Source organism: Panthera onca, chromosome C1 (assembly GCF_046562875.1).
Source record: "Panthera onca isolate mPanOnc1 chromosome C1, mPanOnc1 haplotype 2, whole genome shotgun sequence".
NCBI classification, from domain to species: domain Eukaryota; kingdom Metazoa; phylum Chordata; class Mammalia; order Carnivora; family Felidae; genus Panthera; species Panthera onca.
Genome location: NC_138346.1, coordinates 147237605 through 147264683, shown reverse-complemented (window position 1 = coordinate 147264683; position 27079 = coordinate 147237605). Strand labels below are relative to the sequence as shown.

At 37.4% G+C, this 27079-nt stretch overlaps 1 pseudogene; it reads left to right on the top strand.

Annotated features, from left to right (window-relative positions):
- The window catches only part of LOC132670881 (large ribosomal subunit protein eL42-like), a 67705-nt pseudogene extending 41221 nt beyond the window's left edge, over positions 1 to 26484 (top strand).
- The last annotated feature ends 595 nt before the right edge of the window (positions 26485 to 27079 follow it).

The window sequence follows — 27079 nt, the reverse complement described above, 5'->3', positions numbered from 1 at the left end:
AATTGTCTTCTTTCCCAGAAATGACATGAATACATTTTTAAGAAAACTTTATCAGCCTTTTGGGGGTAGTATATGGGGATACTTTTTCTTTACAAAAATGATCCTAAAAACTAAACTGCTCTTGACTGAAAGAGTATTGACTGAAAGGGTATTGACTAGATCCCTAGAGTATATTAAAATAGAGACTCATGTCTCATGAGGCATTGACGTTTTCAAATCATAAGGCAGCCTAGTTTAAATCAGATGTTTATTAGAACCTTACTAGACATAGGTACTATCTTAAATACTTACTGTCCAACTCAGCTTTGGTTCCAATGATGCCAGGCAAGAACAGAGACCCATTCCCACTGGTAGAATAGAACTGCCCTCTTCTATTCTAACACCAGGCATTCACTCCTTTAACAAATATTTATTTCTCTCTAACCGTGAGCCAATCATTTTTCTATGTATTAGTAATATAACAGTAAACCAAAAAAAGGCAAAGTAATAAATAATATAAAATATGTTACAGTCTGAGAAAACAGAATAACTCAAGATAAGGGGATAGAGGCATGGAGGGGGTGCTACTTAGAGTGGACTGTACAGGGGAATCCTCCTCCAGGATGATATGAAATTTGAGTAGAAGTGAAGTGACCTGAATGAAGTAAACAGGCAAGTCCTCTGGCTATTTGGGGGAAAGCCATTTTAGGCAGATCTACGAGTTAAGTTCAAAGGGCCCAAGGGAGGCAGATGCTTGGAGTGCTTGAAGAACAAGAAAGAAGGCATTGTGGCCTGCAAACAGTAATCAAAGAGAAAGAGACAGAAAGTGAGTCAGATAGCAGATGGAGGAACAGGTCAATGTGGGTCAATTTTACTCTAGATGATGTTGAAAATCTTATGAGTGTCTTGAACAGAGAAGTGATATTATATAACTTATTTTTTAAAGGTAGTTGCAGTTGCTATTTTGAGAATAGATGGTGGAGGCACAAGGGATGTAGCAGGGAAACAATTTAGTAGGCTACGCAGTAAGGGAGAGAAAAGATGATAGCCTGGACCTGAGGGAGGGGAGCACAGGGGATATAAGTGGTGAAAAAGGTCATGTTGTAGATATATTAGAACACAGAACTGATAGACAATTTTTGGTGGATTGGATTAGGGTATTGGGGTGGGGGAAGGTACAAATCTAGCATGAATCCAAGTTTTGATACTGGAGTAATTGAAAGGAGTTGTAATTTGGAGAGCTGGAGAAGGCAGGAGGGTGGAACTATGTTTTCTTGCATTAGGTTTGAGAATGCTGATTACAAGTGGAAATGAGGAATAGATGAAATGCAGGAAATGAGAGTTCAGGGGACAAATCAGAACTGAGATGTAAATATGAGAATTTTCAGGGTACAGTATTATGTGGAACACCTGCCTATATAAGCTCACCTAGGGAGTACCTGCAGAATAAAGAGAGGAAGAATTCCAAGAAAGGAGCCCTGAGGCATGCCATCACTTAGAGGTTGGAAGCATAAAACACAATTGTGCAAAAGAGATTGAGAAATCGCAGTCACGGAGACAGGAGGAGAACCAAGAAAGAAAAGGGTCCTAGAGACCAAGTGGATATATTATTTCTGGGAGGAAGGAGGATTGAGAAGCAGGTGAACAGCAGGCTCCAAGAGCAGACAAGAAGAGAAAACTTCCCAGCTTTGGTCATAATTCAGTTAAAGTAACTGAAGCAAGGCTCTGGGGTCTGACTGCCTAACAGGGGTGTGACTGAAAGTTACTTAATGTTGGGGGCTCATCCCAGACTTACCCCTGCTCTTATGCTCTTATGTCAGCACATCTTGCTGATGACACCTTCTAGCTTCTAATTATCTCCACCTCAAGAAGAATACCAAGCAACCATTTAAGGATGATTATACAACTTCATTTTATTGGGGCTTCCTCCCTACATCCTCTTTGCTACAACCATGCTATACTCATGGTTGGTGTCTCAATTATCTCATCATTTTCGTAGGGTCCAAATGTGCCACTGAACAAAGATCTTTCCATACACTTTGTAGTAACCCTGACAATAAATGTGAGAGTTAGATATTTCTGTTTCTATCTTAATACCTGAGAAAACTGAGACAGATGGGAAAAGTGCTTGCTTATACATGACAGAGCTCAGACCTCAGTGTATGTAAATCCAGAGTCTATGCTCTTAACTATTCCTCTGCTCCTGATTTAGTGACTACCATGTGCCTGGTTTACTCTCAGGAAAAGAACTTTTATTTCATATACAGAAAAATAAATACTAGGACCTTCCCAACATTCTAAGGAAAAGTATTTGCAAATCTTTCATAAACCCTTACCTCATCCATCTCTCAGAATAATGCCTTATCTAATTCCAAAAGTTTTAAATGCCCTCTTTAGCTGGTAGTACTTTACATGGTAGTACTTTACATGGTAGTACTCTCATTCCCAGGATTTCTCTCCTTAAGGTATGAGAATTTTGCTGTTGTGTGTGTGTGTGTGTGTGTGTGTGTGTGTTATTTTGTTTTATTGGTGGAGGTTGGGCAGGTGAGAAGGTGTATCTATGCTTTTCATTACATAAGTAATGTATATTTCCTTGTTTATATCACTTCTCTGCAGTCAGGCTTTCAATTACTTATGTCTATGGACTTGCTTTTATGCTGAAGTGTATTTATTTTGAAAATATATGAAATGGAGAAGTTGATCTCTATCTATTACATTAGTTCAAGCTGAATCTCTAAGATGTTAGGGTCTACCATTTCTATTCTTATTAGATAATAATATTTATAGAATATTCATGCATATTGTGCTCTATTTGAACTTTACCAATCATTTCTTCCTGTATCACATTTATAAGGCAAATGCTCTTACTAGAGTTTTAATCTCATAAGTGTGATTCAAATACTTTACCATTTTTGATGGTAGAAAGTAAAAAAGTGAGATTTGTGCTTCTTTTCAACCAAAGTATCTGGGCTAAACTCAATTTACCTCCTTATACCATGACTATTTTACTTCTCAGCTTAGTGAAAACCAAAATAATATTTCAGTAGCCATGGAAATTGTATCCTGCCATTTCTTTTGGCTAATGCATGGTTGTTGTTCCAGTTGTTGAATTTTTATCTCATCAAAAACTTTCATTAATATTCCAATGGTTTCTTCAGAGACCATCCCTCAAAAACTAACAGGAACATGTTAATAACTTGATGGGGGGTCGAGCTCCACTAAGCTTCTCATCATTTCCAATAGCTCAACAAACATAAATTCAGAGCTGCCTTCTTAGAATTTCCTTTTCAACAAAAGCATGTACTTTCAGGAGCTAAATTTTTATTTTAAATTTCAAAATAACAGGACGGCAAACGTCCAGTGCTCTGTATGCCTGCTTTAAACGTCACATGCTAATAACCATGGACAGATCCACAAAGACTCAAACCAACAAAAGCTCTATAAACTAAAAAGGGAAATTCTATGAGCTACAAGCAAAATTCCACAGCAGAGACAAGCTCTATTAAATAACCTAGGGGTATCTCTTTGGCCTTATTTCTCAACCCTCCTTCTTCTTTTTAAATCTGCCATTTTCATTTTTCCTATCAAAATGACAGAATCTGATTCTCTAGCCATATTCACCTTCTTTCAGTTTCTTACTCCTCCTCGCCTTTCCTATCTCCCTCCCCCAAATCTCCCAGTCTGTGCTACCTGCCCTGATGTCCAGAGAAAGTGCAGACTTTTTCAGATTTCCTAGAACACTGTAATTCTCCTACCATAATATTTATTATACTTTAGCATCATGGCTTCCTTTATTGAATCTCTTCAATATCAGACCTTAGGCAACGATGGCAAGGATTCACCATTTTGTCAAAAAATGCCTATCACATATTATGTACTTCATAACTTTGAGTTGAAAAAATGAACACATCATTAGAGAAGGTAGATGAATGAGACATTCTAGTGGTAGTGTGGTTTTTAGGAGTTGAGGCTTCCTTGGACCAAGAGAACTACATTCAAATCTCAGGTTGGGAACCACCAGCTTAACTTACTGACCTTGGATAAATTGCTTAATCTATTTGAATTTGAGGTCCTTCTCTATGAAAATGGAGGTAAAAATAGATACTTCCTCAGAGAATTATAGCAAATATGCAATGAAAAATTTCATATAGCACTGTATCCAGTACATAAAAGTATTATATATATATTTCTTGTTGTTACTAAACAATATTATTACTAAATAATAAATTGTGCTTACAGGTCTGGTTATGAATTGCATTTGTAGCACTGGTTAGGAGTTTCAGTGGCAAATCCAAAAACAACTAATGGAAAAAGTTTACAGGGTAAAAACAGTAATTGTAAAGTAATGTGTTGAATCTACAGCCACAGACAATTAATGAAGCCTAGGATATGGCAGGACATTGGCTAACCTCTTAAATTCTCTAATAGGCAAAAAGGACAATGAATGTTATCCCTTTGTGCTTATCTCTGAAAATTAAAGAAATATAGACCGTATTATGTGTGTCATAAACTAAAAGGCAAACATTAGAATTAAAAATAAGAATTTTATCTTCTAAATAAGTATAAGAAAATAAAGACATATGTTTAAAAAGATCATGGTATAGTGAAACACAGAAAACTTAAGTGAGGTGCGCCTGGGTGGCTCAGTCAGTTAAGCGTCCAACTTTGGCTCAGGTCATGATCTTGTGTCGGTTTGAGCCCCTCATCAGGCTCTGTGCTGACAGCTCAGAGCCTGGACCCTGCTTCAGATTCTGTCTCTGTCTCTCTCTGACCCTCCCCCATTCATGCTCTATCTCTTTGTGTCTCCTAAAAATGAATATATGTTAAAAAAATTAATAAAAAAATTAAAAAAAAACAAGTGAAACATAGAAAACTAAGGCAACAGCAGAGCAGGGAAAATAAAAGCAAATAAAAAAACAAAATTCATAAGGCATGGCAAAAGCAAGGCCAAATCTATTAGTTATGAAAATATATAAAATAAATACATTATGCATCCTGTTAAGAAAACAAGGCTTCTCAGATTGATACTAAAAAAAAAAAAAAAAAAAAAAAAAAAATTGATATAATCCTCCAGAGACCAAATAACTTTATAAGGATAAAGTGAAAGATTCATTAAAGATAATCAGAAATTCAGTCTTTTACAATTTCAAGTTTTCCATAATAAGTAGATATTACCTCTTTAATTAGGGAAACAAAGGATTAGGTTAATGCATGTTAAGACCTCAAAAGAGTCTCTGGCACAGAGTAAGCTCTACTTAAGGGTTTGTTCAGAGTATGACTTGTTACTACGGCTTTGCCAGTGCTATCCAAATAATATATCAAAACCGGGACACAGCAATAGTATCACAATCACACAGCCCCCTTCACTTTAAGGAGGTCTTTAAGTTGGTCACATATATGGAAGGTCCAAGGTGAAATTTCTTGTAAAATTTCAGTTCTTTGTGGTACAGCCTATTCACCATCCTCATATCCTTCATTTCTAGACTAATGAGTGGCAGATAGTGATACTTTCATTATTTTCACTAAAACAGTAATAATCACATTAAATTGGTCTGCAGTTTACAAAGTGGAGTCCTATTTTCTGAGAGAATAGAAGAGTTAAGCAAAATTTAATTTAAAAGTCTTTGCTTTCTCCCACAGTATAAATTCAGCTATTGTACTCATTGATTTCATTCACTGAATCATTTGCCAGTTGCTTAGCAGGAGTTATGCCTATATAAAGGTGAATGAAAACACATGGTCCTTGACTTCATAAAGCTTATTGTCTATTAGAAAAGAACAATTATTATGTAACCTGCAAAACAAAACAAAAACAAAAGAAAACAACACAACAACAACAAAAAGCAGTTCTATGAGAGCACACAAGCATATAACCGAGAAGTCTATCTCCTATTGACAGGGGCAGGCAGGCCAGGGTTTTCACAGAAGAACTTTAAAGGCCAAGGGTTTTTACTAACATATCTTCTCTGCCATGTCCATGATTCAATCCATCTTTCTAATATCCAGAATGCTGATTCACTAGAATAAGGACATTTATATTCAATAGATCCTTTGTTCCAATCTCCCAAATTAGCTCTATAATATATCACTTTATACCTTGTTTTATTAAACCCTACATGTCTTCTGAAAAATACATGTTTTGCATTCATTAGTTAGTAAGAACCCCAGGTAACTGCTGGGGTGGGGAAAAAAAAGAAGACATACACCCAAAATGGGATGTTATATACACAGAGTGAAACACTTTCAAACGGGTTTATGTTTGGGAAAGAAGCATAATGTTCCTTGCCCAGCACACTCTGCTTCAGCAATGAGTGGAGGGTTTGGCATTAGGTCAGTTGCTTTGTTGTGTTTTGATAGATTGGGCCATATCTGAAGTTTATTACCTGGACATGAAGGAGAAAAGCCACATAGCAAATTGGCAAATATCCCCCCCACCCCCACCCCTCGACTCTTTTCAATACCCCTAGAACATTTATAAAACATTTTAAGTTAATCAAACAACACTGGCATGCATTCCCGTTGTAAAAATGAAGACAGTAGACAGGAGATTAAAATCACTTGTGACATCCAGCCCTGTATCCCTATAGCATGTACCATCAATAGAGACAATCACTGTCATTGATTTGATGTGCTTTCTCCAGGTCCTTTTTCTCTGAATTTACATATACAAATGAGCATTCTAATTTCTGTGGTCTTTTGTTTTTTATACACAAAAAAATAATATTATTCTGTGGATATTTTTGGAAACTTGTTTTTTCAATAAAGACTACTAAACCTTACAGATTTTACATGAGAATGTCAATAGATCTGCCTCATTTATTTTTATTGTTGTACAGCATACCAAAGTGAGGACTTTATTAATTCTCCTACCAGTGGGCATTTACGTTGTTCCCATTTTTTTCCCATTACAAACAATACTGCAGTGAATGTTCTTGAGAATATGCTAGCAGGTCTTCTACTAGCTCTCATACATGTAAAATTTGTGAACACTTCTGAAGTGTTGCCTATCACTTTGTACATATTATCATAAATGACATCAAAAAATGTCAAAAATCAGAATGACATGGGCATGGACCAATCAGCAAGGATGCACAAAGGAGCCAGGGCAGATGCCAGGAAGAAGCATTCAGTATGCTGTGCTTGTTCCTTCTACCCAAATGACTACACTAGAAATTGGGTTTTCAGTGCTGCCATTCAAGAAACACTTTTACTCTCTTACGTATTTTCTTGTGATCATATTCGGCTAGTATGCTAGCAGTGGTGCTCATCATGGCCAAAAATTATAAGTCAAAGACTCTGTGTGTGTGTGTGTGTGTGTGTGTGTGTGTGTACATGAGCTTGCAATGGTTCATTATAGCTGATATGAAAATACTAATTATTTTTTTTAAGAAATGTTACATTTCCATTTAAGTATGTAAATAAAGTAGAGTAAGGAACATAACTTTAAAGGAAGATTTTTAAAGGAGATGATACCCCAAGATAGGTTGGTATCTTTCTCAGGAAATATTAACTATTTTTTTTTATTCATTCCAGTCCTAATGTTACATACAAAGTTTGATCATATATTTCTTAATAATTCACATTTTTAGTTTTTACCCTTTCTAAAATTTTAGAATGCTTCTTGTGTTTCAGGTCACTTCCCCACAAATGCTCCTCTAGCTTTTTAAATTGTAACTATACCTTCTTAAGGAACTAATCCTGTGACTACTCAGCTTTCATATTTGCTTAAAAATGTCAAAAGTTTCAGTCATCTTCTTCTTAAGGTGCTTCTTTCATCCTTTCCATGACATAGAATCAAAAAAGAAGGGGAAGAAACACATGGGGCATTCCCTTTGCTGAGATTTCAAAAACTGCTTGTGATTACTTCAAAAGAATCTGAAAGAAGTTCTTTTCTGTTTAATTATTAACCAAGAATGAAGCATAACTTTTCCATAGTTTTTCTTTTTGAATAATGGGAAATGGGAATAGCATGGCATGTTGTAGTCTATAAAGCACAGTCTCATCCCCAAATGGAAGCATCTAGCAAAGTAAAACAATACATCTCAGAATATCATTTCCTTTAGCAATACCCTAGCGATGATTCCCTACCCTTATACATGGATCTTCTCTTGCTAACACCTACATACTATTAGAAAAAATTATAATAAATTATGTGAGGATTTGAAAACTGGTTATCTGACGGCAGCCAGGAGAGAGGAGTGTGGGTCAATCCTATCTTCCATGCCCCGATCCCCAATCACTCAGAAATATAATTGTTTTGTACCTCTGTGATCCAAAAGCAAATCAAAGCCATATTTCATTCAAAGTACTCATGGCAGAGGGATCTTGGGAAGCAATTTCCAACCCTATGATTTTAGAATCTATTAAACCTCTTGTTCTTATAATTATCTTCACATTTTCTCCATTACTTTACATAGATACCAGAATAAAGAAGCTGCAATTTTGATTACAGGATTGTTTTAATCTCATTACTTCTACATATCCACTTTTTCTCTTTAATTTCTAATTTGAAACATATTAAAATAATAAAAAAATTTCAATGATTCTAACACTAATTATTTGACAGGTCTAAGATTCTAATCTCTCAAAACATCTTACTTATTTCAATGAAGCACATACAATTCTAAGCATTAAGAAAAAACTTAATTTTAATTTATTCTGTAAATGAAGAACATTTATTTAATTTGATAACACATCTGGCTACTCAAACTGAATGTGAAAGGAAGAAATAGTATGCTGTTGAAAACCTAAAATCAAGGTTGACTACTTTATGCTGTATGGATCAACCCAATGCTTTTGTTCAAAACATATTTATTCTAAAACTATGGGATAGATACGTTCACTGGTCACACATAACTCTGATCCAGGCACTGTATTAAGTTCTTGGATATAAAGATACAGGACTCTGGCTTAAGAAGCCCACAATTAAATAAAATGCTGCATGGGTAGCACTAACAGATATAGGAATTACATGCTAGTGGAACATTATGAGTAGCAATGATTCCTTCCCTTCAAGGAAAACACTGGGAAGGGCTTCACAGGGATGATAGTTTATTAGAATGAGTAGAAATCAGAATGAGCAGATACCGAAATTTATTTTAAATGAACTCCATATTCAGCTATTAAAAACCACATTGAGGACTGTTTTCCTGGATACTGTATCTACTAGCCCCTTCTACTTAAGTAATTTGTAAGCTGAATTTATAGGAGGTTGCCCCAATGGGCAAATGTAAACCAAGGAAGTTTCTACTTTCCGCCTCAACTTTTCCATCAACACCTGCTCCCTCTTCAGCAAGAAAAGCTCTCCTTTCAGCTATATTGTATTTACATGATTGTGCTACAAAAAGAAATTGCTTTCTCAATTTATGTTTTGTAAATTTAGACTTTTGTGTATATATGTATGTGTATATTTTAAAAGTTATGCCCACTTGTATAACAGACACTCAGATACACATACAAACAAAAGTTTAGGCCTTGAAAATAAGAATAGAAGAATCTCCAACAAACACTTTTATATTATTAACCCAACTTCGGTCAGAGAATTTGCATATAATGAAAACAATGAGGTCAAGTACAAGTGGAGCACACATTATCCTTCACACTCACTAAGAGAGTGACTCGCTAAGATGGCGGCACTTCACAGTGGGAGCTATTCTGTGAAACTTCAGACTTAGACTTAGCCACTCTTTTTGTTTTCATGAATTCTTCAGCATAGCACATTATTTTATTATTTTTTAATGTGTATTTATTTTGGGGAGACAGAGAGACAGAGTGGGGCAGGGGCAGAGAGGGAGACACAGAAGCTTAAGCAGGCTCCAGGCTCAGAGCTGTCAGCACAGAGCCTGATGCGAGGCTTGAACCCAAGAAGCACGGGATCATTACCTGGGCCAAAGTCGGACACTCAACCGACTGAGCCACCCAGGAGCCCCAACATAGCACATTATTTTAAAAACAAATTCCTAGACCTATGTTAGCCTTTAGAATACACTTTTAAACTCTTAAATCTACCAGTGCTCAATCATATTCATTTGCCATGAAAATCCTTTTCTTAGCATAAGATAGAAGAGTCCAACAGTTCCTTTGGACCTACCACATATAAATTCTCTTTGGGGAAGTAAGGTGTAAGGATAAAGAAAGGAGCAAAGTTCCTTTATTCTTTGACTACAAGATCTTCACATCAAAATAGAGAAGTGGTTGATGGGTGGGGCACCTGGGTGGCTCAGTCGGTTAAGCGTCCAGCTTTAGCTCAGGTCATGATGTCACAGTTCGTGGGTTACAGCCTTGTGTTGGGCTCTGTGCTGACAGCTCAGAGCCTGAAGCTCACTTCACATTCCGTGTCTACCTCTCTCTCTCTGCCCTTCCCCTGCTTGTGCTCTGTCTCTCTCACTCTCAAAATTAAACATTAAAAAAAAAAGTGGTCATTGGGTTAAGCGTACTCAAAATTTTAGGAAAGCTGCTTGTACAGAATGACATATCAGTGCTTTCCTAGTTTATGTCAAAGTGACCCTTCCAAATAGAATTACATTTTTACTATATGCACAGAAATACACACATGTGCATTCATGCATGTGCACACACATACACATACACATACACATGCCCCTTTACCATCCATGCTCCTGATTTGTCAAATGAGAGAGACAACCAAGAAGTGGTGACAAACAAGGAATTTTCTGTACTGAGGAGAAGGAAAATAAGTTTAAGAACTGGCTGAAGAAACTCACAGAGGAGAGAACTTTCTTTAATAGATATAACATTCCCATGTCTTTAGGTTTTGTATAGGGAGATAATTAATTTTATGTGTCCATTTGATGGGCCACAGTGCCCTAGATATTTGGTCAGATGTTATTCTAAATGTTCTATAAAGGCGTTTTGGACAAGATTAACATTTAAATAAGTAGACTTCAAGTAAAGCAGATGATGTGGGTGGATCTCACCCAATAAGCTGTAAGCCTAAGTAAAATTAAAGTGTGAACTCCTTCAAACAAAAGGAAGGCTTTTAAGAAGAAGTCATCTAATTTTCTTTCATAGCTTGCTGTACACATTGTGACCTATCCACCTTTTAATCACTCCATTATCCCATCTCTCATCCATTGATTCCAAATCCTCAATAAAATCTACTATATACATAGCCTTCAGTAGGTGGTATTTTGGAAAGTAAAGAGATTACATCAGTGTCCAGCAGTGTGATATAGTATGAAAACTAAACAGTGTATACAGGTGATTACATGCAGAGAAGTGATTGGGAGTTTAGAAGCAGCAGCAATTTCTACAGAAAAGATAAGCCCAAGATTCTTCAGGGGTGTTGGAAGATGGAAAAGCTAAGTGTCCCATTACCAGTGGGACAAGGATAAGGTGATCTTTGCAAACTGGGGATTTGTAAAAATCCAAAAGTTTGACCCAGGCATTATAGTTCTCATTATGCCACGTGGGTCACTAAAGCCTACACTTAGAATGTAATAAAGCCTACACTTAGAATGCAATAGGAAAGAAAAAAGAGAGAGCAGAGAAAGGAGAAAAAAGTTAAAGAAAATAAAAAGGGAAATAATGGAGAAGAGCTATGCTTCAATCCCTATCAGTGCCTTAGTCTCGCATATTTTGGTAACTTCTCTAAAATCAAAGGCACACTATACTGCAAAAGAATTCAATCTAAAATGGAACTGGAGGATATAAAATGGAAAATCTCATACATGTGCCCTCAGGAAAACAAAACTTAAGGATTGAGACTGATTTCCCATAAACGCTTCATTTGCAGAAAACTCAACACCAGCCAAGATCTCCCCTAAATCTATTGCTCCACCTCCTCTAGATCCACCTGTGTCCTCTTCTAATCCTCTCCCTTATCTGAACTCTCCGTCTTCTCTATTGCTGAAACATACCAACTGAACCTATTAAAACTCCCCCTTTTAAAATTAGGTCTTCTGAAGATCCTGATAAATCATCAATTTCCTACATCTCATGGACCAAAGCTGAACTTAGACTATAACACAAGATTTTTCCCAAAGTAACAATGAGCATCCTCACACGTTTCCTCAAGAATTCAATATTTTAATTCAAACTTATCTATTTATCAATTAGTCTACATGCTTGTTGGAGAAGGTCAAGCCCAGCATTGGATGAAATCTGTTAACTGGGAAAGACTTGAAAAATCTTTAGAATTCCAAATAATTCAACCAACACTTCTTTTATATGACCAAGCTTGTGCCATAGCCAGAAGGCTGCATCTTGCCATCCCAAGGGCTTTCCCTAAATCAGTAGACTGGAACAAAATTCAGGCATGCACCCAAAAGCCTGCCAAATCTGTTCATGATTACCATAGCAGACTCCACAGTGTTTTTAGAGAAAATTCTGGGCTCCCTATAAATGTTGAATCCAGCAGGGTAGGCTTTAAGTCAATCTTTATAAATGTTTTAAACAGAGATCTATCTCTGTTAGTCAGGAGAATCTACATAGAATGGGGAACATTGTCCACACCTGATCTGTCAATCTAGCTAATCAGTGAGCCTGCACCATAGACAATGAATCCAAAAGAAAAGCAACTAAAATTTTAAAGATTCAATTTCAACAGATGGAATATCTTAAGCAAACTCTCCCCACTGGACTCTGTCATAATTGTTAAAAACCTGGCCTTTGGAGAAATGACTGCTAGAAATAAAAAATATTTTATCTAATTATCACGATAATTAGAGTTTTCCAAGAGCTAAGGATCAGACTCATCCTAATGATGGGGCTCTAAGGAAACACAAGGTCTGTTTCCCATTCTACAGTTAAATAGACTGAGGGAAACTATTCTCCAAATTGGGGGCCAATCCCTTGAAATATTAATTGACACAGGAGCTACTCCTCAGAGCAATACATTTATTCAAATATTAGTCATGTCAAATAAACCACAGTGGTTCCTATTCTAAATCTATACACTTTTGTTTGAGACCTTTGCAAAACAAACACCCATTTCTCAGTGAAGCAGTACCTATTCACTTACTAGGATAAGATTTCCTTAAAAAATAAGTACGCTGTCGTTTCTTTCTTCCAAAAGAGAATAACCCTCAGGGTGCCTGGGTGGTTTCAGTCATTTGAATGCCTGACTCTTGAATTCGGCTCAGGTCATGATCCCAGGTTTGTGGGATCAAGCCCCGCATATGGCCCTGCGCTGAGCATGGAACCTGCTTGGGATTCTTTCTCTCTCCCCTTCTGCCTCTTTCCCTCCTGCTCTCTGTTTCTCTAAAATAAGTAATAAAAAAAATAAAATACAGAATAACCCTTGAGTTTGAATCCCCTAAATTTAAATCCCTTGAATCTACCCACCAGGAAAATCCAAACTCTTTTTCTTTCACATGTAGTTTACAAACCAGGGAAGATCAAACTTCAGATTCATTCTCATTATTAGATTTAATGTTCCCTACTCTATGGGAAAAACCTCCAAGAACATAGGCAGAATTCATTCTGCACTCACTCCCCCTGGCATTAAGATCCAAATAGATCCCATGGGGCACCTGGGTGGCTCAGTCGGTTAAGCGGCCGACTTCAGCTCAGGTCATGATCTCGCGGTCCATGAGTTCGAGCCCTGCATCGGGCTCTGTGCTGACAGCTAAGAGCCTGGAGCCTGCTTCAGATTCTGTGTCTCCCTCTCTCTGACCCTCCCCCGTTCATGCTCTGTCTCTCTCTGTCTCAAAAATAAATAAACGTTAAAAAAAATTTTTTTTTAAAAAAAAGATCCAAATAGATCCCTTAAAACCCCTCCCCAGAATTAATCAATACCATATAGACAAAGAAGCTTTACAGGGCATAAGACCTATCATAGAAGACTATACAACATAGAGTTGTTATCCTCTGCACCAATCCTTGTAACACCCTTATTTTACCTGTAAAAAACCCCCTAATGGTTGCAGATGAAGACTGTCCAAGATCTTCAAGCAATAAAAAACATTATTATTCCTCACTATCCTGTTGTTCCTAATTCCCATACAAGCATCTATCCTTACCAAAAGTAAATTTTTCATTGTGATTGATTTATGCAGTGCATTCAGTTGATAAGACTGAAGTTGTTAATATTGATACACATTTTTGCTTTTACCTGGGAAGGACAACAATATACATGGACATCAATGGCCCAGGGTTTTACTGAAAGTTCTCACAAATTTTAAAACCTAGATGATATAAAAATTTCTGGAGGCTCCATCTCACTACAATATGGAGATGACTTTTCTCTCTGTTCACTGTCCCAAGCCTCCTCACAAGAAAATAGTATTTACCTGTTAAATTCTTAGCCCGTAAGGGATACAAGATCTCAAAAGAAAAGTTGCAATTTGTTCAAACTGAAACTGGATATTTAGTGCATTTAATCTCAAAACAAGAGTTATACCTAGATCCCAACAAGCTTCATGGCATCTTAAGATTTCCTAAACCTAAAACAAAATGTCAATTACAGGCTTTTCTTGGGCTAGCTGAGTTATTGTCACAACTGAATTCCAGTTTTCTCCTTAATGGCACAACCCTTATATGTCTTATTAAAAAACCACTAAACCTAATCTTATTATCTGGGAAAACCAAGATAACTTGACATTTAAAACCTTGAAGGGAAGCTTAATAAATTCACATACTCTTGAACATCCAAACTATCAGCTAACTCTTTTCCTTTTTGTATATGAAAAAGAGGGAAATTTCTTTAAAGTATTTACCCCAAAACATGGGGTCTACCACCAATCTCTAGGTTATGACAGCCAACAATTATATCCCATGGACTGAGGTCATATTCCATGCCTTAAGGTTATCCCTGCTACTGCCTTTCTGGTAAAGATCACTGAAGAAATAGTTATGAGATCCTCTTTGACCATCTTTGTAACTCAAGGTATTGTTGCTCTCTTGAACTCACAACATAACTAACACCTTTCAGGAAGCCATCTTACTTCTTATGAAATTCTCTTGCTAACTGCTCCTCAGATCACTCTTATTTATTGTAACAAATTCAAACCTGCTCCCTTTCTCACTTCTTCCATGGATGAAATCTCCATGACTGTTTGACTTTGATGAATCACATATTAACCCCTCATGATGACTTTTGCCTACTTCAGCCCAATAAGCCAAATTACATGCTCTTATTCAAGCATGTATTCTTGCTAAAGCTAAAGCTACTAACATCCATACTAATAGTCAATATGCCTTTGAAATAACCCATGATTTTGGATTTTATGGAAGCAACAAGGTTTTCCTACTTGCAGTAGAAACAGAATTTAAGATGGTTCTTATGTCCAAAGTTTATTAGATGCTATACTCCCATCAGCGGCTCTTAAAGCTTATTAAAATCCCTAAGCATTCTAAGTCTGTCTGTTGAAGCCAAAGGAAACCACTCACTGATGCCTCCACAAAAAATGCTGTTCCTATGGGATCCATAGACCACACTTCTGTCATGGTCCAGAAAACTACTTCCCCTAGTGATAACCTAAGAAAATTACCCAGGCAAATACAAACAATTGGTTTCTGAAAGAGAAAAAGATAATTTGAGAGCTAAAAGCTGTTGGTATCATGAAGAAATGAAACTTTGGTTCTGACCCAATAATAAACTGGTACTGTCAGGAAATCTAAAATTTCCATTATTAACTACCATTCATAGATGAAATCACTGGTCAAGTGATAAAATAATGTTCATGAATCAACATTGGTGGAAAGCATCTGCAAGGCCACGAAAAGCACTTACCTTGGTCATTTCACCATGCTAAATTTAACCCAGGGAAGACTATCCATACTGCCCCTGAGGCATTTTAGTTTACCCGGTGGACCATTTGAGGTTTGGCAGATGAATTTCATACAATTGCCTCCATCTCATGGATATAAATATGTTCTAAGTAATGGTATGCATGTATTCACATTGGACTGAAGTTTTCCTGTATAGATAAGGAACTACCTCCTCTGTAGCTAAAATCCTACTAGAAAATATTCCCCCCTCCCCCCACCCCCACCTTAAACTTCATAGTGAACAGGGAACTCACTTTACTGGTCAGATACTTAGACAAGTCTGTGGTTTCTGACCAGTTTTGTGGCACTTTTATTGTGCTTATTATCTTCAGGGATTGTCTAACATACAAATGGAATTAAGACTCAGCTAAATTAGGTGAAACCCTTCAAGTACCCTGGCCAAAAACATTACTGTCAGTTCTTCTAAATCTTAGATCTACTCCCTTCGGAATTCATAAACTTTCACCTTTTGAAATAATTACACAATGACTGATACACTTAGCCCCATTTTTTTTTGACCCACAACTAATAAAGAGGGATATACTTCAATTTTGCAAAAGCCTGTTCAAATCCATAGAAAATAGTCACCATCTGGTAGAACAATCTTTATACAGAGCACTCCCTGGAAACAGAGGCATCAAACATCACACCTTATAGCCCAGAGATTTCTTCTCATGGAAAAGACATCTCCAGTGACTCTTTTCAACATCACTGGAAAGGCCTTTACTAGGTGCTGTTAACTAACCCTTGGGAAGACAAATTTAAAGGAATAAACTCCTAGATTCATGCATCACATCTAAAGAAAGCCCCCAAACCTGAGTGAACCTATATACCAACTGGTGACCTGAAACTGAAAATTTCTAGGCCAAATTTCATGGCATCTGAAGTAGACAGCTTACTCAAAATACCTGAGCCAAGCCTATATAACTTTCCTGTTTGGTTGGTTTTTTTAATTACTCTGTGTTTAGTTAAATTAGGTAATTCAGGCCTTCAACTGTTCTTTTTCTAGTTTTACCATTGTTCTTCACTTTAGTTTTCAACACATCCTTTTATCCCCACCTTACAAAAACTTTGATTCTGCTAAACATACTGTCAGATTTGTGCCAGAGCAAATATTACTCATGATAAACTTGAATTGGTGGCCTGGTCACTATCTTGAGAAGGATGGCAAAATTTATCTGATAAACATGTAGGATTTTCCTTTGGTAACTTTGGAGCCACACATTTCCTTCCTTCCTTCTGGAAAAAGGCACCAAATATTATGGCTTTCCATTTTTGGATAAATGGTTATCCCTCAGTCAGTTCTGGAATATTACCCCAAAATTTTCTTTGTTTCAAAATCGATGATGGGAATGTCAAAACTCTAGGATATCTCCCACTTAATATTTGTAACGATACTATTTTGTATGACCCAGATGAACATGAATTCACATCCCATTGAAATACAGAAGACTGTATCAACTCATCCATTAATGTATCTCTACAATGGAACAATGAAAGCCATAACAAGACCAGGAAATGAAAAGCTTATGTGCTCCCACTCAATGGTACTCCATTAGGAATTGACCAAAAATATGGTAAATGATGGAGAAACTTAATTTGCTTTTTCTCCAGAGATTTTCCAAACTTCCACCAAAATCCTACTTATACTAGACCAGCTCACTTGTTACTTTAGATCTATAAGTGTTTCTACTTAGAAATTTAAGGCATCACATAACCATCTCCACAATGTTAGTGAAACTGATTATCATGTGCTCTGTATAAAAGCCTGTATTTCTAATTATGAGATCTCCTCTTTCATTCCAGGGAAAAGAATCTGAGCAAAGAGACCCAACTATGTGTTACCCTTGGAAGACATTAGGTATTTCTTTTTGAGGAGAAAAAATATATATATTTTATGCTTCCTCTTAATAGGAAGGAATGTTGTGGGATCATTGTCCTCACCCTTGACACAAAAATTAGAAAAATGTTTCATTCTGCTGCTTTTATAGCTTATTTGGAGTCTGTCCTATCAACTTAAAAGGATGCTTTGGAACTGGGAATGCTATAATTTGGGTGGCTGCCTACATATAACCCTGCAGTAGACAGAAAGGGTTTGGGGCATACTTTTGATAGAGCTTTTTTCCCTTGGATTGGAATAGCAAACCTTGAAAAAGCAATTCACAATATTTCTATAGTCATGTCTACCACTTTCAATATTTCTGTCCAAGCTTCTGAATATCAACAAACCCAAATAGACAGCCTTGCAGAAGTAACCCTACAAAACCACAGAGCCCTAAACCTCCTCACTGCTCCACAAGGGGAAGCTGTACCTTACTTGGGGAAGAATGCTGTTTTTATGTCAATAAGTCAGGGAAAGTAACATAAGAACTAAAAATAATGAAGGACAACATCAAGATGCTAGCAGAAGGTGGCCAAACTCCCAGAACTTAGGACACTGTTGATCTATTTAACATAGGCAAGTGGGGAAACTGGTTGAGAGGTGTATTTCAATCAGTAGGTGTCATTGAGCTTCTGGTCCTCAGTTTAACCTTTTTAACTAAATTTCTACTGTTTTGCATTAGTAAACAAATGCCTTCTTCCTGAGTGTATGTACAAATAAAATTATTGTCCTGCCAAGGGCTTTTCCTGAAACTCAACTGATCATGGAAACTAAATGGTCCATCTTAGAGGGACATAGATGAGATTCTTCATTTTCAACCCTCGTGTCGCCCAAATGAGGTCAGTGAAATTCCATATCATTTCCTTCCCCTCCTGGGACAAGACTCTTGAGGATGGCCTTCCTCAGCTTCATGGAAAAAGACACCTGATGGTCCTCCTCAGCTTCATAGAACATACAAAAAAAAATCCACATATAAAGAATTATACCTTTGACAAAATAATAATGAACAACATCTGAATACCATAATTGATCAGCAACGCTTTGTGCGAAGGATCTTCAGAGAAGGGAGAAAACATGAAAGGATTTCAATGTAAAATGGGACCAGAGGATATAAAATGTAAAATCTCACATATGTCCCCTCAGGAAAACAAAATTTAAGGACTGGGAAACTAATTTCCTATAAATGCCTGTTTATAGAAAACTGATAGTATTGGAATTTTCTTAAATAATATGGAGATGGTCAAGGAGTTGCTTCATATCAACCCAGGAAATTTTTGCTTATGGTTTTTAGAGACATGAACAAGAAATGATCCAGATTGGGCTGATCTCACAAAGTAAGCTAAATTGATCTTTGTTTGTATGACTGGGCTGGTTTTGTCTGCTTGCAGAATTTTCAAAGCTGGCCACGATTTTTTTTTTCTTTTAACAGACCTAACTAAACTCTCCCCTCTTTACATTCCTTTTTATATTCCCATAAATATAGCCTGCCCCAGACCTTAACAGACTCATCTGTAGCTTGATACAGTTTTCATGGCCTGAATTGCAATTCCCCTGCTATTCCTGAATAAGCTCATAATTTTGACAATTTTGAACTTGCCTTAGTTTACCTCTTTATTTAGGCTGCCAACATCATCTGACATTATTTTTTTTTTCTTAATTTTTTTTTAACGTTTATTTATTTTGAGACAGAGAGAGACAGAGCATGAACGGGGGAGGGGCAGAGAGAGAGGGAGACACAGAACTGGAAGCAGGCTCCAGGCTCTGAGCCATCAGCCCAGAGCCCGACGCAGGGCTTGAACTCACGGAACGTGAGATTGTGACCTGAGCTGAAGTTGGACGCTCAACTGACTGAGCCACCCAGGCGCCCCATCTGACATTATTTTTAAGATCCATCCCTATCTGACTCCAAAATGTCTTTTCAGCCACATCTCCCACTAAGTCTATGTGTTATAACTCAGGCCACTGGCTGGTGACCACTGGATGAGCAGAGACGGGACCCAATTTGAACTGGGAAGGCCCTCACTTCTTAGGGAAGGAGTAAAGCACGGAAAAGAGCTTTGGCAGAGGGCTTGTGGCTCCAAAGATGTTGGCTAGTCAAGTCAGGCAGCTATCTTCTCTCTCCTCAGCTTGGTCTTGGTTGAAAAGGGGGTAAGTAGAGTGCAGAAATCTTCCTTCTATCCAACTAAGAGGATCTTAATATAATCTTGAGAATAAAATCCAAAGATGTGCATTATTACACATTTTAATTATGCTCTGCCTTTCACTGAATTGAAAAACCAAGAAAGTTCCTTCTATGTTCTCTGTGGTTCCTCTTCATTGGCACATTGAAGCCTTATATCTACTGGCCTGAAGAAGAGATTGTTATAGGTTTAAAAGGAAATGTGTAGAGGGGAAATACATTTGTCACACTGAAGAAACTCATCCTGCTCCTACCATAATGGAGAATTGCAATGATTTAGTCACTGGGATGAAACTTCCCTTTATTAGCTAGGAAAAGTTTAATGAGCAAAAGAAAGAAACAATGCAGTTTGGTCCCTGACCAGACTTAGAGCTTTTCTCTCACCACTCTTTCTTTTTTCACTAGGCTACAAACACATGAGATTTCAATGCACCAAGCTTGTTCTCACCTCAGGTCTTTACATCTTGCTTATCTACCTCCTTGAAATGCTTGGATCTTAACACAGTGATTCCTTTTCAATATTTAGTCTCTGCTCTATTGTCCCCATCCCTAAAGGCTTTTCCTGACTGCTCCAAAAATAGTATCCAATATACCCCAAAACATACCCAATCACTTTCTATTCTCTACCTAGCACTTGTCATTTTATGACATCCATCCATTTCTTTCTCTTTCTTTTCTTTCTTTCTTTCTTTCTTTCCTTCCTTCCTTCCATCATCTATTTATCTATCTAATCATCTAATAATTATCTTTTTTTAATCTTTATAAAATATCCCCAATAGGATCTAAATTCCATAAAAGCAAGTGCTTTTCCTGTCGGTTCCCTGCTCTATCATTAGCATGTAGAACAGTGTATCCTACACATAGTAGGGGGTCATGGATGAAAACTAGTACTTAAAGGGATTTTGGGAGAGTGTTCATCTACTATCCTTTGTTTCAATATGTGCATTAACAACAAATGATTCTTATCTATTCCTCAAAATGAGACCAGTGAGACCTCTAGCTAAGATATTTTTGTTCACTAATAAGATTCTGCCTAGAATGTAATAAATTTATATACAATTTTTTAAAAATTGCAACCATTCAGGCTTTTTCACTAAATGTGATCAACCCTTCCCCAAATTAATACATTATTAAGATTTTAGTAACATAATGATTTACCAAATATCTCAAAATGTTTTTTCCTTCGTTAAATAAAATCTAAAGGAAATGACTAATTAGTCAATTTGAATGATTTCCAAATAACACCACCAGCCTGTGTTTGTCTATACTACCAAGGTGAATTATTCATTAGCATTTATGAGAAGTGCCTGAAGAATACTAGCAGTGGGAGTAAAACAACCTGGAATGGTTTTTAAATGACCTTCCAAGCAACTTGGATTAACACTGGCATTATTCTCCCTGTACAAATCGAGTTAAAATTTTCCATGTGTCAGGTCTCAGAAGAAGGCAGTGAAGGAGTACTGTCTTAGAGAGGAAATGACCTTCTGCACCTCCTACAATTAGATTTTGCTTCTTTCTCTGTCTGTAGTGTCCGTGCGTCTCTGTGTGTCTGTGGGAAGAGAGAGGAGGACAGAGAAGTAGAGACAGAAGCAGAGAAGAGAAAGGAGAGTCAGAGAAAGATGAGAGGAAGCGGGAAGAAGACTGGGATGAGGGACAAAGAAATAGGAACAAACAAAAGGAGAGATGGGGCATGATGGAAAAAAAGAAAAAAAAATCCATGAAATACACGAAATAAAATGGAGCCAGCAGGGAGGGGGAGAAAGGGAGGAAACTGGCGATAGAAAGGACAGATTCAGAGGCAGGCTTTCCCTTGAGTTGGCACACCAGGTTTCCAGGCTCCCAGGAGTTCTCCCAGGTGTGCAGGGTCACCTGACTTAATACTGATTAAAAGTGTAAATTGCAACAGAAAAAGAGAAAAAGGAATTGTCTTGTTGCTTCTTTCCTGTGAGGTCACACTCCCTGGTTGTAGCTGAGCCTGCTGCTAGGCACACCCCTCTTGTTTAATAAAATTGTATTAACTTTATCCCTGCCCTTGATTTGTGGCTTTCTCACGTTGTGAGGAATAAATAATAAATGATTGTAAAGCACTTGTACATATGAAATGCCGCATAAATGCTTAATAATAATCAGCTTAGGCCAGGAAGCCAGGGGGGTTGAATAGAAATCATTGCACGCGGCCATTCTTGTTTATGTGGCTAAAATTGTCCTGTGTGCTGTCTCCACGTAAAATCATCCTGCAGATTTAATTTTCACCCATTCAAGAATCCACTTCTCTGCAAACTCAACAACCTTTGTTCCCCCATGCCTAGAGTAATGTCATTTACAATTGTACAATATAACTGCAACAACCCATCTTTGCCTGTTCATTTCAGCCTGGTTTTTGTGGCACCCCCTCTCTCCTTGTTAGCCCTTCCAAATCCCCACAAGTGCTGTTTTGAGTCATCATTTCTTATCCCTTGGAGATGCCTGCTCCACTCTGGCTATCTTTGGAAAAATATCTGTTTCTCAGACTGGGATTTCACTGCACTTGCTTTTGGGGAATCCAATGTAGTCAAGTTGGTGGTTCTTTGCTACTCTTCACACATGCATTCATTTAATCATTTGCTCACTCACCACTTACTGATGGAGTGTTGTGCTCAGCACTGGGGATACAGTGGAAACCAAGACAGAGAGAGTGTGCATTGTGTAAGGAAATCAAGCTGGGTAATTCTGGCATAGTTTGGAAGATGCTACGATCAGAGTAATCACGGGGTAAAGGGAAGTCAGCGTGAAGGCAGCATGAAGTAGGAAATTCTGGTAGGGTCTGAGATTATTTTCTTTCCTTTTATTTTCAAATGTCTTCAAAAGCCTTTCTGTTTGCTATTTAACATGTGGAAACTCCCTTGGTTTGACCTGGTTGTGGATAGGAAGGAGTGGTTCAGATCCAGGGAAAAAGCCCAGACCGGCCTCTCCTAGTCATTTGGAAGGAGAAAGGGCATTCTCCATCATCTCGGTTTGTTTCAGCCTCTTTTCTTTCTTCTTTTTTAAGTTTACTTATTTATTTTGAGAGAGAGAGAGCATGAAATGGGAAGGGGCAGAGAAAGAGGGAGAGACAGAGAATCCCAAGCAGGCTCCATACTGTCAGCACAGAGCCCAAAGCAGGGCTCAAACCCATGTATCATGAGATCATAACCTGAGCCAAAACCAAGAGTTGGATGCTTAACTAACTGAGCCATGCAGGCACCCACACCCCTGCTTCAATTTCTGATAGGTGGGACCCAACTTCTGGGAGTTGCCAAGAATGATCCTTTGCTGATATAACCGTCTATTTTCAACCTGGAGTCTGTATTTTCAAAAGAAGATAATGTCTGAATTTGTATTAGTACATTTAATGACCAAAAAAAGTACATGCTTACTACAGAAAATAAAATGAAAATAAAGATAAGCAAAAATAAATTAACTGCAATCAGAGCACTCATCGGGAGCCATTTTTATCATTTAGTGCATATCCTACCAGACTTCCTCCATGTTTATATTACATAAAAATGTGCCTTAAGGTACATATTCCTCAATTCCGAAGTATTACATTTCTCTTCAATGCGTATTATACTATACTCCGTATACATTCATATTGGTTTATTGCCTTTTTTACACAAAATATCAAAAACATAGTTTCATATCAAAATGTATTTAATCGTGATTTCTAATGACTCCTTCATATTCCATTATGCATGTTTATTTTAAAGTTTGAGATATATGCATTGCTGCAGTTGGAATTACTGGGTAGACGTATGCCTGTATTAAAGTTTTTGTTACCTCGCCAGAACGCACTCCACAGAGACTGAACTGGTTCATGCTCTTATCTCCCATATATCAGACCCCTGTCCACACCACTTATCCTCCCTTATCCCCCCATACACCCCTTTGCCAAAATGAAGTACTCTCAAGGAAGATATGTTTGAAACTCCACAATTTTAATTTTTCCTCTACTTTCCCATCCGTTCCCTTGTGGCATGAGAATTAGTGGGCCTTGGGTTTTCAAACAGGTGGAGAAGGCTGCAGGGTGTATAATTGCTTTTGGTGAAACCATCAACGTCCACGTTTAGTTCTTCCTGCTCCACTTCCTCCAATTCAATTAGGCTGTTCTTACCAGGGGGAGAGTTTTCAAAGCATCAGATGAAGTGTTACCTCATGATTAATAATTCATGACAAGAAATGAAGATTGGGAAAGGTAATAATGCCCTCCAAGCTGTTTTTCTCCACCACTCCCTTGTTCTCATTCACATAAAATGCTGTGTCTCAATCGTTAAAGCAAACATACAAAGTTTCACTGCCCCATAAACCAAAGATCCAAAGCAGGAATTCATAAGCTTTTTGAAGTCCTAAGCCCCTTCGAGGATCTTGTGAAAGCTACAGACTCTCCTAAAGGAAAAAAACAAAAATGAGCATGATAGCATGCACAGATATTGTGCTTCTAATTCCCTTGAGTCAGGCACCACTGGAAGATCATCCAAGGACTCCCTAGGTTATAATCTCTGGACAAACAAGAAGATTTAAAAAATGAAGAACCAGGACGAGCCCAAAAGGAATCAAAGTAGAACAGGAAGTTTCATATGCATTGCCTCGACTTTCTGTGCCCACATTTGCAATGCAACAAAGAAATTCCTTCAAGCGTGATTTATTCAGTTTTTAGGTATTTTGTGAGGGGACCAGTGAGTTAGCAGACAATTAGTAGAGTGGATTTTGGCAAATGTGTAGATTACAGGGCGAATCAAATAGGGGTAGGGGTGAGGGTGAGGGCATGGTTAATGTTGAGATCTATTTGCAAGACTACTATAGAGTCTGCAGACTTTTTTCTCGCCAAGTGCTATCAGCCATAAAATGTCCAAGGCAGTGGGTCACACCCACTGCTTCATGCTCTGCTACTTGGCATTCCTCTAAGTTCTTCCTCAATTGTCATATCTCCACAGGCCATAACAAGGGACAACAGTCAGCAGCAATTCAATTTCGACCTCCATCTGCTGGCAATAACAACATAAGGGGGAAATTAATGTACACTCACACACTTGTCATTATAATAGCCCAAATTTGTTTTTATAGTATGACTTTCTTCCAAGGAAGTCAAAAAACAATTTGTGTTCGAATTCCCAAATAGCAACTCACCTGGTAGGTAGATAGCTAAAATAATCATCCCCATTTTTGAAGGCACAGAGATGCTAAAAATTTGTCAAAGGCCACCTAGCACTTCCATGTTGAGGTATGGTTATCAGAAAAGCTCTCTGGAAGCCATTTTGGTGTACCTTAAAATCTGATATCTGATGTGCAAGCCAGAGAGATTACACAAACATACAGCAAAATATCTGTGTTCTACTAGCTAACATAGTATTTCTTCACCAAATTTTCTCCCTCTAATTTGTTCTCATTCCCTAAACCTAAGACCTATAATTTTCTATTTACCAATTCTGTGATTTTGGAAAAGTTACTTAATCTCCCTCTTCTTCCACTTTTCCCTCTGTGAAATGGAAATAATAATAGAAGGCAACTCATAGATTTGTTATGAGAATTACATGAAAAAAGAAGATTCCTCAATATATACAGGGCATCCATAAAATCTGGAAATATAAATACCATAATTTTATATTTTTTACAGATTGATGAAAGCTGAATGTGTTGAGCTGATACTGCTAAGCAGATGAAGGGCTGATCCTGACAATAAATAGCAGAGCCTTTTAATGCATATTACTTTGAAAGAGCTGCCATTTCTCATAGCACACTTAGAAAGGTGGTTTAAACATTCAAAGATATAGTCAGTCTGTTGTACAAACTCTTGTCGACTCTGATCCATTTCCAAGAAGGTGAAGGAAGCAGTCATAGCCAAGGTTGTAGCCAGTACAAACTGGCCTTGCCAAACACCCAAGGGATGGGAGGTGCCTTGTAGAACCGTTCAAAAGATTTCCAAAGTACCTGCCCTTTAACCATACAAGTTGTAAGTTCTTCAGAGCTTATCTGAGGGTGATACCCAGCACGATGAGAGACAATATGCTGAGTATATCAGAAAGCCCACTGAACAAATCATATATTGTAATATCAATAGCTACTTATTATGCCCATCTGCCTGTGTTTCCAAGTTTTTGGTCACCTATAGTAAGTGATTATTAAATGTTTATTATTACTATTTATGGTCTAAGAGGAAAAACTTTTTAAAGATATTTCACAATCCACTATGTTATCATTTTTTATATAATCACATTTTGGCACCAGAAGTAAGGGTAGAGGAATCACTAGCTAGAACTAATGATTCTCTTCCATTTGTGGTTCCCTAGTGCTCTCTTTTGTTATTAGCTTACTAACATGCCTCAATTTTTTAAGAAAATACAAGCAGTCTTTCCGCGTCGATAGTGCTTTCACAACCACAGCGAATGTTCCTAAAACCCGCCAAACTTTCTGCAAGAAGTATGGCAAGCTCCAACCCCACAAAATTACCCAGTAAAAGAAAGGCAAAGATTCTCTTTATGCCCAGGGAAAGCGGTGTTATGACAGGAAGCAGAGTGGTTATGGTAGGCAAACTAAGCTGAATTTCCGGAGAAAGGCTAAAACTATAAAGAAGATTGTGCTGAGGCTTGAATGTGTTGAGCCCAACTGCAGATCTAAGAGAATGCTGGCTATTAAGGGATGCAAACATTCTGAACTGGGAGGAGATAAGAAGAGAAAGAGCCAAGTGATCCAGTTCTAAGCCTCATATTTTGTTACATTATGAAGACAATATAATCTTGCAGTTATGTTCACTTCAAAAAAGAAAAGAAAAGAAAAGAAAAGAAAAGAAAAGAGAAAATACAAGCAGTGAAATTAGCCTGCATGTGTTTCCTGGCCATTCTTCCATAAAATTTACATATTCTTTTCTCTACTTCTTATATCAGAGTCCTTCTCATAAAGAGATATTAGTACTAAAGCTGAGTTTGATTCATGAAAATATTGTATTCAGAAACCAAAAATAGTTATACAAAAAAGAACAATATCTTTGTATACACACTATAATAACAGCAATTTATTTCTGATCACTTGTGTTATGCTCTCTGGAGGAGGTTTAATGGCAGATTTCTGATGGGCAATTCCATAAAAGAAATTATGAGCATATTATATATGGAGAAATTTTGAAAAACCTATCTTTGCTATGCTCACCACCAATAAAGATATAAAGAACTTCCCAAACAGGAGATATACATGTATTACATAATTTAAATATTATGTAGTATGCCGTCATATCAAATGGATCTGTTTCATCAGGTACCTTGGACCGATCTTAATTCTCTAGTTTAGGGTGCTTATGT